This window comes from Rhinopithecus roxellana, chromosome 4 (genome assembly GCF_007565055.1).
Source record: "Rhinopithecus roxellana isolate Shanxi Qingling chromosome 4, ASM756505v1, whole genome shotgun sequence".
In the NCBI taxonomy this organism is placed as follows: domain Eukaryota; kingdom Metazoa; phylum Chordata; class Mammalia; order Primates; family Cercopithecidae; genus Rhinopithecus; species Rhinopithecus roxellana.
Window position 1 is genome coordinate 178,291,133 of NC_044552.1, and position 12,065 is coordinate 178,303,197.

At 42.7% G+C, this 12,065-nt stretch overlaps 1 protein-coding gene and 1 non-coding gene across 2 annotated transcripts in view; both read right to left on the reverse strand.

Annotated features, from left to right (window-relative positions):
* Window positions 1-12,065, reverse strand: part of PPP1R14C (protein phosphatase 1 regulatory inhibitor subunit 14C) — a 107,552-nt gene that overhangs the window by 76,311 nt on the left and 19,176 nt on the right. The window lies entirely within an intron of this gene.
* Window positions 8,555-8,658, reverse strand: LOC115897195. Its single transcript, XR_004057124.1, has one exon. It is a non-coding gene; the product is annotated as a small nucleolar RNA U13 (small nucleolar RNA).

Below are 12,065 nucleotides of genomic sequence, written 5' to 3' on the forward strand. Positions count from 1 at the left end.
AACACACAGGGAGAACCAGGCATCGTCAGGTATTAAGCAGAGTTAAAGAGACTCATCTGCCTGCCAAGAGACCCATCTGTCTGAAGAAGAAGGCTGAAATTGGAAAGTAGTGCAAGACCAAGTTGGAAAGTTACAAAGAAGGGCTGTAGGGAGCTCAGATTTCATTCAGGGAGAGATCTGAGCCCCCTGAGAAGAGTCATTTTTATGGTGGCCTCTCTGAGCAGCACATATACAGCAAGATGGGAGAATCTGGGGAAAGGGAGCCCAGGAGAGGGTGCCAAAGGCTCCACATGAGTGGGAAAGGCTGGGCCTGGGCACTCACCACAGGGATGGGAAAGAAAAAGGGTGGTGCCAAGTGTGGGAGAAAATGAGAGGAGCTGAAAACGAACTCCACTCATGCAATGTGGTTTCCTGGAAGACATGCTAGAAGAGATATGGCATTTGTGGAAAAAATGGGGAGATCTCAATAAAGATTGTCATTAGCTACCTTGTACCACTGCTGATTTCTTAGTATCGAGTAATACACAAGAAAATGTCAACATTGGAGGAAGCTGGGCGAAGGGGACATGGGGAAAACTCTGTGCTTTGCAAATCTGTAAATTAAAATTACTTCAAAACACAAAAAAACTCCATGTCTATTTGGGTGGCTCATCACATCATCAATGAAGAGGGAGACCAGGCAAGCAGCAGTTTGGAGGTGGATGGGGAGTTGACTGAGCGGCTTAGAAGACAGCATGGCTGATAGGAAGACCAAGGCCTTGCTCACACCTTGACTGTGAGAGCGATCTTGTAACCCACATCCAGCCACGCGAGGCCTCTAGATGCATCCAGCCTCCTGGGGAGGAGGTGTCATCTCCTGTTACTATCCTCATTCTTTGTCTCCAGTCAGTCTCCCCACGTCAGTTACAGCACCCCTCAAACCCCCTGCTTCTGGTTTCAGCAACTCTGCCCATCAGGAGAAGTGTCAGATGGCACTTCCAAAGAACTTCATTTTCAGGCTAAGAAGCTTCTGTTCTGAGGCCCACAATAAACCAAGGCTTCATAAGGAAAGAAAGAATATGCCTAACATCAGCTCTCAATATCTAAATGATGAATTGAATAAGTCACACACCTAGTGATGCTCAGAGCTGGGAGTCTGCACTCAGCTGTACCTCGCTCTCTATTTCTACCCGCCTCCCTCCCTTCACCACAGGGCCTCGCACAGTAGGCCAGGAATGGTCTGGTGCATTAACACACACACACAAAACCACAGCTTTACAAAAGAGCTTCACTTTGTCATAAAAGCACCAATGCTGGGGGTTACAGAGATCTTCTAGAAAGCTGTCTAGTCTCCCTGGTCTAGGGAAGGAATCTAATGTTTCCCATCTAGAGTGACTTTAACCATTAGTTGTAAATGTCAATGCCATATAATGAATAGAGAGAGAGATTATCTATAACCTATCTAATGATGAATTACCCATCTGCAAAGGGTTCCCATCTATAATTCTTTATAGACAGGTGATGAATACATAGCATAAATTCTTTAGCAAAGAAAGGGAGAGATTCTGAACACTGATAAACATTTGTTGATTTTACTTAATGACATGGTTCTGTGATCTTTAAATTCATCCCTACTTAAACAAAATATGTCTTGTGCTAAATTATGAAATCAGAAATCAGGCTGTTTGCATGAGAATAAAATTAGAGAGGAACGAGAGAAAGCGATGAAATTCCAGTCCCAGTTTGCAGCCTGAAGAAAATCCCTTAACTTTCAAATGTGTGCGTCAATCACGGATACTGTGTGGAGATGTGAGAAATCTGAGCAGCAGTGTCCCTGAAATATCCTTTTACCATGCTATAGATGGAGTCAGTGTGTCAGGCAGAGAGGTCAGGACAGAAGATCTCTCGGGTCTCTTTTAAATGTGAGCTTCTGGGATTCTCCTTATAATAGAGTTTAGATTGTTGTTATGCTCATACAAAACTACAGAGAATCCTGCAACTATAAGACATTAGGTATGTGCAATGGTGTGCTAGATGGAGCTGCCTTGTACCAGCTCACTAGAGACCACTGTTAAATTTTCAGGAATTTTATAAGCCAGCTGTCAAACACAATAATGAGAGAATGTTCAGGTCAGCGGAACTCCTCTGTAACATACCATGGTGGATAAACGTCATTACACATTTGTCCAAACCCATGGAATGTACAACACCTTGAGTGGACCCTCACGTAAACTACGCACTTTGGGTGATAATGGTGTGTCAACGTAGGTTCATCGATTGTGACAAATGTACCACTCCTATGGAGTGTCACGCTGGGGGAGCTGGTCGGGAGGCTGTGTTGGGGGACTGGGCAGAGAGTACATAGGAAAGGTATCTTCCTCTCGATTTTACTGTGAATCTAGAACTGCTCTAAAAAACAGATTTAAATTTTTTTAAATATATTTTGAAAAAAATGTTAACTAAAAGTTAACTTTTATAGTCATAAAAAATAATAAGACCATATCACTTCCCTGCATAAAAGCTATCATACTTGGAAACAAAATTCAAATTCCTTACCGTTAAAAAAAAAAAAAAGAGTCATACTGTAACCTCCAAGGCTCTGTTTCTTCTAACCTCATTGCCTATCACTCTTCTCTCTCATTTCCCTAGAATGTAAAACCCACAAGGAAGGGAAGCGACTTTTGTCTCTTTGGTCTACTTCTACATCATGGGTGCTTAAAAGGTAACTAGCAGCTGGGCGCAGTGGTTCACGTCTGTAATCGCAGCACTTTGGGGGGCCGAGGCCGGTGAATCACGAGGTCAGGAAATCGAGACCATCCTGGCTAACATGGTGAAACCCCGTCTCTACTAAAAATACAAAAAAAGAAAAAAATTAGCCAGGCCTGGTGGTGGTCACCTATAGTCCCAGCTACTTGGGAGGCTGAGGCAGGAGAATAGTGTGAACCTGGGAGGCAGAGCTTGCAGTGAGGCGAGATCGCGCCACTGCACTCCAGCCTGGGCGTCAGAGCGAGACTCCATCTCAAAAAAAAAAAAAAAGTAACTAGGACATGACAAAAGTGTAATGAATATGTGTTGAATTCAGTTCTCATCACCCATATTTTCTTATTCTTTCTTGTGTGGCAGATTGTATTTTCCAAAACTGGCTTCAACAATATTTCTCATTCCACTTCCCTTCCTCACAAGGTGATCTCACTTGACTTTCCTCCCATCAGAATGTAAAATCTATGTTCCTTTTCCTTGAAACCTTGTTAGAACCATGACTAGAAAAGAAGCGATATTATATGACCTCCAAGAAAAAGTCATTAAAAGCAATACAACTTCTTCCTGATTGTATCGAGATGTTTACTCCAGAGCCCAGTCCCCATACAGCAAGGAAACCGAAACAGCACATGGAAAAGCCTGCATGCTGAAGAGCTGACACAATGGCCCACGGCCCTAACAGTTTCCTGCATGCAGGAGTGACTCATGTTAAAAATACATACTCAGGTCCTAAGTTTGCCACATCAATTAATTCCCCATGAGACAGAGATGAGTCACCCCCAACAAATGATGCACAAATCGGATTTGTAAGCAAAATAAATGATAGTCATTTCTTAAGCCACTAAGATGTGGGGCAGTTTGTTACATGATATTGGTAATTAGTAAATCTTGGTTCATTCTACTTTCATCTCCTTCCCGCTTGGGCCTTTTCATATTCGATTTCATCAGCCTAGAATTTTCTTCATTCACAATTCACTTGTCCTGTGCCTCTACCTTATACAGGTCTCTGCTTATGACACCTTCTCTTTTATTCAACCATTGGGTTTAGCTGCATGTAACAACAACAACAACCTTTTAACAGCAGTCTGGAGACGAAATATGATTTTTTTCTGCTATATACAGAGAAGTCCAACACAGTTGGATATTGGCATTTGTTCAACAGTTCAAAGACGTCATACGTAAGTTCTTATTTTATTGTTTCTATTTTTAATTTTTTTTTTCTCTTCTACTTACATTTCAAGAAGTAAGGAAAAGGACAAGTTTCCCATGACAACTGAATCAATTACCATTAAATTATTATTCAGACACTCCATGCAGTGAATTCATTTCCCTGGTCAAAATTTGTCATAGAATCACCTCTAACTATAATGGAAGGTTATATATTTTTAAGGAGTGTAAAATATCTTATTGATAATTTTACATTGAGGCTGGGCACAGTGGCTCACACCTGTAATCCCAGCACTTTGGGAGGCCATGACGGGTGGATCGCCTGACCTCAGGAGTTCAAGACCACCCTGGGCAACATGGTGAAACCCCATTTCTACTAAAATACAAAAAATTAGCTGGGCATGGTGGCATGCACCGATAGTCCCAGCTACTTGGGAGGCTGAAGCAGGAGAATCACTTGAGCCCGGGAGGCAGATGTTGCAGTGAGCCAAGATTGCACCACTGTACTCCAGCTTGGGCTACAGAGTGAGACTCTGTCTCAAATAATAATAATTTTATATCGATCATATGTTAAAATGATAATATTTTTGATATATTGAGTTAAATATGTTACTAACATTTTTAATTAAATTATATAATTGTGTAAGAAGAGTAATTATATAATAAAGTTGTAAATACTCAAAACATGACTTTCTAATTATTTGATGACATTTTCCTATTCTTATGCTCTTAAGGTTACTTCCATCTCCTGCATCTGTATGGAGGAAGTACTTGTCCCTGCTCCTCCCCAGGGACCTCACAAAGGTCACCTGAAATCAACCATGGCGAGACTTACACCAAGGAACCTGGGCTGCTGTGAATCAAGGGATTTTTTTCTCTCATAAGAGCCAGTTGTTAAACTTTCACCAGCAACTCACTGCATATATGTGAACCTCAAAGACGAAAAAAGAAAGAAAAAAAAATGGGATGCTGTATTGTGTTAGGGAGAAGGAGTAGGGGAGAGGAAAGTAAAAGGGGAAGTTAAAACCAAAAGAGAGAAAGCAAGGTGGGGGAGGAGTGGGGAAGAAGAGAGTCAGGAGGGGAGGGACTGCAGAAAGGGTGGGAGGAAAGCAAGGGGGAGAGGAAGCAGGAAGGAGAGAAGGAGAGAAAGAGGGGAGGAGAGAAGGGGAGAAAGAGGGAAGGAGAGAAGGAGAGAAAGAGGGGAGGAGAGAAGGGGAGAAAGAGGGAAGGAGAGAAGGAGAGAAAGAGGGGAGGAGAGAAGGGGAGAAAGAGGGAAGGAGAGAAGGAGAGAAAGAGGGGAGGAGAGAAGGGGAGAAAGAGGGAAGGAGAGAAGGAGAAAAAGAGGGGAGGAGAGAAGGGGAGAAAGAGAAAGGGGAGAAGGGAGACATGGAGAGAAAGGGGGAGTTATTTTATGTGTTTAGTATCCCAAGGAAAACAAGGGTTCTATATAGGTAAATTATTTCAACTCTTTTTCTTCAAATCTCTCTAAAGGGATTCCTCGTGTGCCTGCCTTTGGGGTCTGAATGGCTCAGGTCACTCCTATGGCCAGGCGTCCTGCCACACTGCCTCTCGGGACACGCTCCAGGCTGCAACAGGCTCAGAGCTCTCTTTGCCTTATACAGAGTATAAGATGGCTATGGTCTTCCAAGCTTTTTATAGATGCTCTGTCCCCTCCCTTACTGTCAGGCTGTCAGCTGTCACTTCTAGATGTTCTCCCAGGATGTATACCTAGCAGCCTAGTTTGCTGCTTCTAAATCTAGTGAACTAAAAAAGCAGAAAACCAAACTTGTTAGAAATGTGACTAAAGTAAGAGCACCGAAGCTCTACGTGGAAGCCCAAGGACCTCTGTGATAAATCAAGAACATACCCCAGCACACCCGAGAATATCATATCTCTTTAGAGTCTCAAAGCTACGCTTTCTGCTTTCTTTTTTCCTTTTTTTTTTTTTTTTTTTTTGAGACAGAGTCTTGCTCTGTCACCCAGGCTGGAGCGCAGTGGTGCGATCTCAGCTCACTGCAACCTCTGTCTCCCAGGTTCAAGCAATTCTCCTGCCTCAGCCTCCTGAGTAGCTGGGATGACAGGTGCCCGCCATCATGCCCAGCTAATTTTTTTGTATTTTTAGTAGAGACGGGGTTTGCCATGTTGGCCAGGCTGGTCTCAAACTCCAGACCTCAAGTGATTCGCCCACCTCAGCCTCCCAAAGCGCTGGGATTACAGGCGTGAGCCACTGTGCCCGGCCTAATGTTTGTATTTTTAGTAGAGATGAGGTTTCACCACGTTGGCCAGGCTGTTTTTGAACTTCTGACCTCAAGTGATTCGCCTGCCTCCGCCTCCCAAAGTGCAAGGATTACAGACGTGAGCCACTGCGCCTGACCTCTTTCTGCTTTCCTTTAGGTTCCTTCACTCAGTTCCAAATGACTGGAGTTACAAAATTCATGACTTCAAGGTTGGTGAGGTTTCACTAAATATATAAAATATTCACCTGTGACAAGCTGAAAAGGAAAATGGACATGACATTAACTAAATAGGAAAGAGAATCACAGTCCCATCATAGAAGTAACATTAAGCACCAGCCGCCCTGTTCCCTTAGCAATCTGCTTCCTCCTCCTAAGGAGGGGAAGCTACGAGGCTGCCTCTCCCAGTGGCCTCAAAAGGCTTCAGAGCAGCTCAAACTGCAGCCACCGGGCATGGGCAGTGGTGGACAATAAGTGCTGGTGGAGGCAGCCCCATTTTCCAACAGCTACCTCCTGGAGCTGGCCCCAGTTTGGGGATCTGCTTGTCCCTTGCCCTTCTTTGTTCACATCCATCCCCAGAGGAAAGGAGGAACAAAGAGACCCTGGGACATAACCCCAGGCCCTGGTGTCAACAAGCAAGATGGCACCATGGGAGAAGCCTCTAGGGCTCTTCTGTTCCCCAGGGGGCAGTTACCAAGAAGAGCAGCACTTGGCCAGGCACGGTGGCTCACACCTGTAATTCCAGCACTTTAGGAGGCCGAGGTGGGCAGATCACGAGGTCAGGAGATCGAGACCATCCTGGCTAACACAGTGAAACCTTGTCTCTACTAAAAATACAAAACCTTAGCCGGTCGTGGTGGTAGGCGCCTGTAGTCCCAGCTACTCAGGAGACTGAGGCAGGAGAATGGCATGAACTCAGCAGGCAGAGCTTGCAGTGAGCCAAGATCACGCCACTGCACTCCAGCCTGGGTGACAAAGCGAGACTCCATTTCAAAAAAAAAAAGAAGAGCAGTATGAGGCATGTGACACATGGTATGTGGCACGTGGCCCACTCACAATGCGATCTGGTGTACTGGCACTGACTGGCACATCCAGAGTCCACACCAACCTCCTGAAAATGCATTCCTCTACTTTTCTAAACTTGGTCTTTGGTCTGGCACTAAATTTTGAAAATGAGAAAAGTACTTAACTTCTTGCTGAATTCACTGTGTGAAATACTGCACTTCACATTTATTTTCATCTCTTTTACTTTGTAGGGTTTTGTTTTAAAATAGTCTGATAGCAACATAAAAGTTCTAATTCTTAGGCCTGTTGCCTATTTATCCAGGCTGTCACACACAAAAATTTTAAATAACTATAATAGAACAATAAAGCTACCTCCGATATGGAGGAATATTCTCAAAATTACCCTCCTTGCACTGAGTGTTTAACTTGTAAAGAAAGAAACAACAAATGTTATAAAATTAAAAATAGAAACTCCAGAAATAATCCTATTATTTTGGTTCTACTTTATGCCTGCCACCTAGTAGGCCCATAAAAGATATTTATTGTATGACTGGCTGGATGGTTAAATAGATACAGTACCGCCAACTGGACAGTCTGAGGTCAACCAACCTTCCCCAAGGACCTTAGCCAAAAGAACAGGTCCAGAAACATATTTGGGCCTAGAGAAGAAATGTAATTAACTAGGCAAGTCGAGTCTTCTCTAACACAAAATCTGAGTATCTTTTCTTGGAGTGGGAGCCCAGATATTTTAAAACTCTTGCCTAAAGGCAAGTTCAGACCTGTCCACCAACCAACTGATATTTATTGAATATTTACAGCACAGGGGCCACTGCCAGGAAATGCAGATGGAGTATAGTGAGTAAGACAGAAAGGTTCCACCTAATATTCGAAAATACTCACTAGAATCTATATAGAGCCACACATATAAGGTCTCCTGTCTTAGTCAGTTTGGGCTGCTTTAACAGACTACCACAGACTGGTAGTTTAAAAAACAGAAATATATTTCTCACCATTCTGGAAGTTGGGAAGTTCAAGATCAAGGTGCCACAGATCCCTTGTCTGGTGAGAGCCAATTTCCTGGTTTGCAGATGGCTAACTTCTCAATGTGTTCTCCCATGATGCAGAGCAGAGAAAGAGAGCTCTCTTGTGTCTTTTATAAGGGCACTAATCCCATTCATGAGTGCTCCACCCTCAGGACATAATCACCTCTGAAAGACCCCTCTCCCAATACTATAATATTAAGGCTTAGGATTCCAACATATAAATTTTAGGGGGATATAAACATTCAATCTACAGTATCCCCTGATTTGTAACTACAGTGCAATGAGAGAAGATGATCTTTAAATGAATGGTACTGGGTCAACTGGATGTCCAAGTGGAAAAAAAAGAATTTTTTTTTTCCAAATTCAGGGCAGATGGGTAATGTGCCAATGTCGTAACAAGGTTCAAGGCTGGTACATCTCACACATGCGTGTGAACACCCAGTCATCATGCTTATGTACTACAAAAGGATCATGAATCTTAATCTCTACATTATACCACACATAAAAATGAATTTCAGATGGATTACAGATCTATATATAAAAGGTAAAATAATGAGGCATCAAAAAGGGAACATAGAAAAACATTTTCATGACCTTGTAGCAGACAAGGGCTTCTTAAATAGGTTGAAAATATACCAAATATAAAGGAAAAAGCTGACAAATTGGGAAATATTAGATTAAGAACCTCTGTGCCTCAAAAGTCACCATTCAGAGAGTGAAAAAGGCAATTCACAAAGTGGAACACGTATTTCCAACAAAGGGCTCATATCTCGACTGTAAGAGATCAATGTCCAGGATATATAAAAGACAACCGAAACCCAAAGTTGTTGTTTTTTCTCTTTGAAATGGGCAAAAGAATCGAACAAGCACTTCACAAAGAGGATATCCAAAGGCCAGTAAACATATGAAAAGGGGCTGGACTTGACTAGTCATCAGGTAAATGTAAATTTGAACCATAATGCAACACCACTATATACATAATGGACGGCTCAATGAAAAAGTCAGAAGATAGCAAGTGTAGGTGAGGATGGGAAACAATCAGAACTTTCACATGTACATCGGTGTAGTTACTTAAGAAATCATCTGAGAGTACCTAGCAATGCTGAATATATACATACTCTATAAACCAGCAATTTTGCAACTCTGTATATAAGCCAACAGAAATGCAGACATAGGTTCACCAAAAGACACATGCAATAATATTCAAGAAGCTCAATTCAGAATAGCTCAAAACTGAAAGCCTTCCAAATGTCCATCAAAAGTAGAATCAATAAAAAAACAACTGTGGCGTATTCACACATGGAGTACTATGTGGCAACTGAAATGATCAAACCTCAAATGACATGCAACAATGTGGGTATCTCACACATCTAATGTTGAACGACAACAACAAAAACAGACATAAAAGCTTTTAAGAAGGCAAAATTAATCAGATGACCTTGGAGGGAGGGCAGGGAGCTAATAATGGGATGAGCACACACGAGGGACCCCTGCAGTGCTGGCACTATTCCATTTCCTGATCTGGAAGGTGGGTGGCTTCAATTTGATAAAATTCATCAACTGTGCACTTGCACTTGGGTTTTGTGTATTTTGCATGTTATACAACAATAAAAAGGGTTTGTTTGTTTGTTTGTTTGTTTGTTTGTTTTGAGACAGAGTCTCACTCTGTGGCCCAGGCTGGAGTGCAGTGGCACGATCTCTGCTCACCACAAGCTCCGCCTCCCAGGTTCATGCCATTCTCCTGTCTCAGCCTCCCAAGTAGCTGGGACTACAGGCTCCAGCCACGAGGCCTGGCTAGTTTTTTGTACTTTTAGTAGAGACAGGGTTTCACCATGTTAGCCAGGATGATCTCGATCTCCTGACCTCGTGATTCGCCTGCCTCGGCCTCCCAAAGTGCTGGGATTACAGGCATGAGCCATAGCACCCGGCCTACAATAAAAAGTTTTTAAGAAAATACTCTCATTCACATCTTCACCTCACAGTTCTTTCTGTTCCTAGTCCCTTGGTCATGCCAAGATTCATCCTGCCAGACAGTGTTTGCATTAACTGAGTCCAGTATGTCCCCCTAGGGCTTTACACACCGCTGGTGCCATCCCTCATCATGTAGACCCAGATACAAATGCAATGAACTTCCTCAAAGAAGCCCTTCCTGGCCCCACTAACCTGCCCACAGTCTCTCACTCATTATCCTATTAGCTATTTTTTTCCTAGCACTACTCATGAGCTGAAGCCATTCTGATTTACTCATTTGCGTTTGTTTGTAAGAGCACAGGGACTCTTTCGCTGTTGTATCTAAGCACCTGTGTCCCTAGCACCTAAAAGTGCATGTGGCATTTTGACCTCACTAATTTCTAACATATATTCAAACAAAAGTCCACCCACAAATGTTTATACCAGGCTTACTCGTCATCATCAAAAACTGAAGCAACCAAGATGTCCTTCAAGAGCCAAGTGGATAAACTGTGGTACATTTATACAATGGCATCTTATTCAGCCATAAAAAGAATTGAGCTATCAAGCCACAAAAAAAAAAAAAAAAAAAAAAAAAAACACAGATGAATCTTAAATGTATACTGTGTAGTGAAAGAAGTTAGTCTGAAAATGCTGTATACTGTATGATTTCAATTATATGACATACTGGAAAAGGCAAAACGATAGCAATAGGAAAGGGATCAGTGGTTCAGGAAGAAATGGCAGAGGTTGGCCTGGCACTGTGGCTCTTGCCTGTAATCCCAGCACTTTGGGAGGCCCAGGTGGGCAGATCACCTGAGGTCAGGAGTTGGAGACCAGCCTGGCCAACCTGGCGAAATCCCGTCTCTACTAAAAATACAAAAATTAGCTGGATATTGTGGCGCATGCCTTTAGTCCCAGCTACTGGGGAGGCTGAGGCAGGAGAATCGCTTGAACCTGGGAGGCAGAGGTTGCAGTGAGCTGAGATCACACCACTGCACTCCAGCCTGGGCGACAAAGCAAGACTCCATCTCAAAAAAAAAAAAAAGAAAACAAAAGAAAAGAAAAGGAGGGGGGTAAATGGGTGAAGCACAGGAGATATTTTAGGAGGTGCAACTATTCTGTATGATACTGTAAGGGTGGATACATGACACTATGCATTTGTTAAAATCCACAGGACTGATTCCACAAAGAATGAATCTTAATGTACAATGTACACAAATTTAAAAAATCATTTAGGAGATTGGGGGAATCCCAGGATGGCATGCAGAATGTGACAAAACAATCTATCTATATTACAAATGTATGCAACAACCTCACTGAAGGGGATAGGAGAAAAGGGTGCTAACTGAAGTAACTAGAAATAAGTAGAGTCTGTTAAAATCAAATGCAAAAGGAGTGCACATAAGCACCATCTCCTAGTTGATAAAGTTGTTTCCCATAGGGATTGAGTTAACAATTCTGATATTGCTGTACATGTACACTACAACTGAACAATTAAGGGGATGGTTACGGGTGGTGGGAACCACATGTTTGTCTCTGTTGCAGTAGGAGTTTAAAGACAGGGAAAGAAAGGGGACTAGCACGACCCATGTGGTAATGGATTAGAATCGAAGACATCAAATGAGCTGATGTTTAGCTTGATATAGATGCTGATGGTTACATATGGAAATATTTATAGATATATATACACAAATTAGAATACACACATTATCTTTTCTTGCTGTCACGTGAGAGATCTTAGAAACAATGACATTTCAGTAGCAACAAGTACACCTGGCATCCCTTATGTTGGTTTTCTTGGTTACTTTTCTTCTTTTTTGAGACGGAGTCTCACCCTGTCACCCAGGCTGGAGTGCAGTGGCGCCATCTCTGCTCACTGTAAGCTCCGCCTCCCGGGTTCACAGCATTCACCTGCCTCAGCCTC